Here is a 5,981-nt window from a genome sequence, read left to right as displayed (position 1 = left end):
ATTTTCTAGTAATATTATTTGACTGTGGTGCTATGCTATTCAGCGGCTGCTGACTAAAATCATCCCGCGACGGGGATGTGTAGCGTCAACACTTGGTTGCGACATGATTCCATGTGTGTTATTTCGTAGTTTGGATCATCTTCACTATTGTTCTACAAAGTAGAAAATAGTAAAAAATAAAGAAACCCTTTAGGTTTATTTAACCTTGAGTAGGTGTGTCAAAACTTTTACTGGTACTGCATGTATGTACATATGCATGTAAATAATAGAGAAGGTCTGCAATTGACCTCAATAGTCAATATGCGGCACTAAGAGCTATGTTGATGTTCCCAGAGAGTGAACAGGGAGACCGCACTAAATGGAGACCGCTCCCCTGCCTCACTGGAATGAGTTCATATAGCACTGGATTTAAACCAAAATGAATAGAGTGTAAAACAGGTATCGAACCAGTGCAAAAGACGAGTCCTTTAATTTGACAAAAAATAGATCATTGATCAAATAATATAATCTTCCAAAGCAATTTACAAGCATTTGTGTGTAGCAGTCCTACCTTGGCATCCATGGCTGCGCAGGTCTGTTTCTGTGTTTCATCTGTAAGGGTCAGGTTACTCAGGTTAGAGGTGTAGATGGGCAGAGCGAGCCACTGATTGACTTTTCAAGTGGATGACCTTTATCAACGGTCCTTTCTGCAAAAGAGACAACACTTTATACTCAAAGAACACAATCACTCATACATTCAGGTCAAAACTATTTCTGTGAAGAAAACATTTTCAATGTTACTGCCATTTCTACCCTGTGTATCGTATCACTCAGATTAACAAGTGGCCGCAAAGGCCTTTCTTTGTCAGGATTGTAGGCACATGGGTTTAATCACACTGCTATACAGAGCAGGCAATAAACTTAACGTACCACAGTACTATAGGCCCTGTAATCTCACCCCAGACAATAGAGATATCAAAGGTGATTTTCAGACTGGGCCCACACATTTCTTTAGCATTAATAAACATTGAGTATACCTGACCATTGAACGTATAATAAAAGTGAAAAATATCGGTGTTGACGGGGTACAATTGATTAGGGAGATCAGGAAGACATCACTGGCAGTAAACTCACCTAACCCGTAGTTTTGTCACGATGGTGCTGACAGCTAAATCAATATTCTCTGCTATTATCATCTGCAGCCATCCCAGAGTGGAGCCACATAAGCCATGCTAAAACAAACAATAACATTTTACAGGAGGCAATGAATGTACATTAATTGCCCTTGTGTGTCAGTTGCAGAGACAGGCTCCAATAGAGAGGGAGATCTGTCAGGATATATTTTGAGTCACTATGGCACCATCATTGCCCATGTCCAACACGGACAGGGTTTGCTGAGGCGCACTTACTGACTAAGTCAGAGAGCAGGCCTCACCAGTAGCAGCCTTTCTTAGAAATGCAGGTCGTTGTTCCCTGGATGGTTCTCTGGATGTCCAAGGCCAGCTTCTTGCTCTGCAGGTTCAATGACAAAGGCTGCCTAAGCAGGGGAGATAAAATAAAATAAAAACTCCATTAGAACTCTAAGGGCTGGCTTAAAGGCACATTTAAACTTACAGGTGAACTCGGAAGTTTACATTCACTTAGGTTGAGTCATTAAAACTCATTTTTCAACCACTCCACAAATGTCTTGTGAACAAACTATAGTTTTGGCAAGTCGGTGAGGACATCTAGCATGACAAGTAATTTTTCCAACAATTGTTTACAGACAGATTATTTCACTTATAATTCATTGTATCACAATTCCAGTTGGTCAGAAGTTCACATACACTAAGTTGACTGTGCCTTTCAACAGTTTGGAAAATTCCAGAAAATGATGTCATAGCCTATCAGAAGCTTCTAAAGCAAAGTAACATCATTTGAGTCAATTGGAGGTGTACCTGTGGATGTATTTCAAGGCCTACCTTCAAAATCAGTGCCTCTTTCCTTGACATCATGGGAAAATCAAAAGAAATTGGCCAAGACCTCAGAAAAACAATTGTAGACCTCCACAAATGTGGTTCATCCTGGGAGCAATTTCCAAACACCTGAAGGTACCACGTTCATCTGTACAAACAATAGTAAGCAAGCATAAACACCATGGGACCACGCAGCCATCATACCGCTCAGGAAGGAGACCCGTTCTGTCTCCAAGAGATGAACGTACTTTGGTGCAAATCAATCCCAGAACAGCAGCAAAGGATCTTTTGAAGATGCTGGAGGAAACAGGTACAAAAGTATCTATATCCACAGTAAAACGAATTCTATATCGACAACAGGAAAGGCCGCTCAGCAAGGAAGAAGCCACTGCTCCAAAACCGCCATAAAAAAGCCAGACTACGGTTTGCAACTGCACATGGGGACAAAGATCGTACTTTTTGGAGAGATGTCCTCTGGTCTGATCAAACAAAAATAGAACTGTTCACAAAATATATGGCACCGTGAGGGAGGAAAATTATGTGGATATATTGAAGCAACGTCTCAAGACATCAGTCAGGAAGTTAAAGCTTGGTCGCAAATGAGTATTCCAAATGGACAATGACTCCAAGCATACTTCCAAAGTTGTGGCAAAATGGCTTAAGGACTCAAAGTCAAGGTATTGGAGTGGCCATCAGAAAGCCCTGACCTCAATCCTATAGAAAAAGTATGTGTGAGCAAGGAGGCCTACAAACCTGACTCAGTTACAGCAGCTCTGTCAGGAGGAATGGGCCAAAATTCACCCAACTTATTGTGGGAAGCTTGTGGAAGGCTACCCGAAACATTTGACCCAAGTTAAACAATTGAAAAGGCAATGCTACCAAATACTAATTGAGTGTATGTAAACTTCTGAACCACTGGGACTGTGATGAAACAAATAAACCACTATCATTCTGACATTTCACATTCTTCAAAAAAAGTGGTGACCTAAGGCAGGGAATTTTTACTAGGATTAAATGTCAGGAATTGTGAAAAACGGAGTTTAAATGTATTTGGCTATGGTGTATGTAAACGTCCGACTTCAACTGTATAAGAGGACATGTATTTCAAAACCAGGGAACAGCACTAGCGGCTATGTTGATGTTCCCAGAGAGTGAACAGGGAGACCGCACAAAAAGGATACCACTCCCCTGCCTCACTGGAATGAGTTTCATATAGCAATGGAGTCAAACCAAAATTCATACTGAGAGTGAACCAGGTTCCGAACCAGTGCAAAAATGAGTCTTTAAATAGATTTAATTTGACTAAAATAGGTAAGGTGATCAACCAACAATATTTACAAGCTTACTTCTTTCTCTCGTGGAAGTGCTTGCCAATGTGCCAGGACAGCAGGCGGCGAATGCGGTCGTCTGAAAGAAACATGTCAAAGTTCCCCAGCAGCCGTCGTTTGGCTTCAAAGGGCTTGTACTCAGTCCTCAGTGTCTTGTAAGGGATCACCTAAAGAAGGACAAAGGGATATGCCTGGATGAGTTGTGTCTCGTGCACCAAGAAGTAAACGAGGACCATATCATAAGTAATCATCATTATTACATACATTTTAAGTATGACAGTAAGTAACTGTCTCAAAGTTGTAGCGACAGACGCCAATAGGGAGGAAAGTCCGTCTGGATATATTTAGAGTCACAGTGGCACCATCGTGGCCCATGTCCAACACAGAGACAGGAGTACAGGGTTTGCTGGGGTGCACTTATTCACATTGGATGACCAAATGCTAGCTACAGACAGAGTAAAATCAGTTGAAGAGATGCATTGGACAGTTCACTGAGTAAAAAAATAATCCCCCCCTTACACACGTTACTGTTAAATTCAACACAAAAATCAATATCTTTGGGCTACACATTACATTGAATACTTTCTGCCTGTGGACATCTGTTCTACAATGTGCCAGCAGAGCAAGATACCCTTTGTTGGCATAATTGATCTCTTTCAGGCAGAGTACATCTGGCATAACACGTTTTATTGAAAAAGTGTGGTGTTCCATTCATTTCTATAGTGGCATCCAGCTTAAGCTAGGCCCAGCTCCATCTCCACTTCATCCCCGAATAAATCAAATTAAAGTTGATTTGTCACGTGCGCCCGAATACAACAGGTGTAGGTAGACCTTACAGTGAAATGCTTACTTACAGACTGACCAATAGTGAGAAGGGGGGTGTGTGTGTGTGTGTGTGTAGGTAAGTAAAGAAATAAAACAGTAAGAAGACATTTGAAAATAAGAGTAGCAAGGCTATATACAGACACCGGTTAGTCAGGCTTATTGAGGTAGTATGTATATGTATCACATAGGTATCCTATTTTGGATTCAAAACAGCAAAGCACCTCACGCCTCCTCGTCCATGCCTCCCGAGGGGAACGACACGCGGAGATCCGTTCACCTACTCCGCATCACAAAGACATGGTGGTTGGAACTAAAAATCTCCTATTTGGACTGACCAAAGGATTTCCATTGCTCGTGTTTCTTGGCCCAAGAAAGTCTCTTCTTATTGGTGCCCTTTAGTAGTGGTTTCTTTGCAGCAATTTGAACAGTTGATGTTGAGATGTATCTGTTACATGAACTCTGAAGTATTTATTTGGGCAGCAATCTGAGGTGCAGTTAACTCTCATGAACTTATCCTATGCAGCAGAGGTAACTATGGGTCTTCCGTTCCAGTCCTCATGAGAGCCAGTTTCATCACAGCGACTGCACTTGAAGATACTTTCAAAGTTCATGAAATGTTCCATATTGACTGACCTTCATGTTTTAAAGTATTGATGGACTGTCGTTTCTCTTTGCTTATTTGAGCTGGTCTAGCCATAATATGGACTTGGGTCTTTTACCAAATAGGGCTACCTTCTGTATACCACCCCTACCGTGTCACAACACAACTGATCGGCTCAAATGCATTAGGGAAAGAAATTCCACAACTTAACCTTTAAGAAGGCACAGCTGTTAATTGAAATGCATTCCAGGTGACAACCTCATGAAGCTGGTTGAGAGAATGTCAAGAATGTGCAAAGGGTGGCTACTTGGAAGAATCTCAAATATAAAATATTTTGATTTGTTTAAAACCTGTTGAAACTAAGGGGCACTATTTTCATTTTTGGAAAAATAACGTTCCCAAAGTAAATGGGCTATTTTGTCAGGACAAGATGCTAGAATATGCATATAATTGACAGCTTAGGATAGAAAACACTTTAAAGATTCTAAAACTGTAAAAAATATTGTCTGTGAGTATAACAGAACTGATATTGCAGGCGAAAGCCCGAGAAAAATCCAATCAGGAAGTTACTCATGTTCTGAAAGCTCTGCGTTCTGATGCGTCCCTATTGAGCAGTGAATGGGCTATCAACCAGATTCCTTTTTATACGTATTCCCCAAGGTGTCTACAGCATTTTGAAGTAGTTTCACTCCTTTATGTTGAAGAATGAGCGTAAAACGACTACATTGCGTAAGTGTCCGGCTGAGGGCTCTCAGAGTAATTCTTGCGTAATAGACAGAGGTAGCTATTTTTCCTCCCGGTCTTACGGAAAAGACAGCGGTCCCGGTTTATATATTATCGAATAGATATTTGAAAACACCTTGAGGATTGATTATAAACAACGTTTGCCATGTTTCTGTCGATATTACGGAGCTAATTTGGAATATTTTTGCGGCGCTTGTCGTGACCGCAATTTCCGGTCGAATTCTCAGCCAAACGTGAAGAACTAACGGAGTTATTTCGGCTACAAAAATAATATTTTTGGAAAAAAGAAACATTTGCTATCTAACTAGGAGTCTCGTGAGTGAAAACATCCAAGCTCATCAAAGGTAAACGATTTAATTTGATTGCTTTTCTGATTTTCGTGACCAGGTTGCCTGCTGCTAGCTTGGCATAATGCTATGCTTGGCTATCGATAAACTTACACAAATGTTTGTCTTGCTTTGGCTGTAAAGCATCATTTCAAAATCTGAGATGGCAGGGTGATTAACATAAAAGGCTAAGCTGTGTTTCAATATATTTCACTTGTGATTT

At 40.9% G+C, this 5,981-nt stretch overlaps 1 long non-coding RNA gene and 1 other non-coding gene across 2 annotated transcripts; both read right to left on the bottom strand.

Annotated features, from left to right (window-relative positions):
- Nucleotides 1-848: 848 nt before the first annotated feature.
- Nucleotides 849-976, bottom strand: LOC135530237 (small nucleolar RNA ACA64). The gene has a single exon (XR_010453825.1). It is a non-coding gene; the product is annotated as a small nucleolar RNA ACA64 (small nucleolar RNA).
- A 220-nt stretch (nucleotides 977-1,196) lies between these two features.
- LOC135530236 (uncharacterized) lies at nucleotides 1,197-3,677 on the bottom strand. Its single transcript, XR_010453824.1, has 4 exons — nucleotides 3,527-3,677; nucleotides 3,281-3,429; nucleotides 1,415-1,516; nucleotides 1,197-1,211 (listed from the first exon to the last, which is right to left on the bottom strand). It is a non-coding gene; the product is annotated as an uncharacterized LOC135530236 (long non-coding RNA).
- Nucleotides 3,678-5,981: the final 2,304 nt, after the last annotated feature.

This window comes from Oncorhynchus masou, unplaced genomic scaffold (assembly GCF_036934945.1).
Source record: "Oncorhynchus masou masou isolate Uvic2021 unplaced genomic scaffold, UVic_Omas_1.1 unplaced_scaffold_12963, whole genome shotgun sequence".
Taxonomy (NCBI): Eukaryota; Metazoa; Chordata; class Actinopteri; order Salmoniformes; family Salmonidae; genus Oncorhynchus; species Oncorhynchus masou.
Note: the sequence above shows the minus strand (reverse complement) of the source record. Positions and strands in the feature narration are given on the sequence as shown.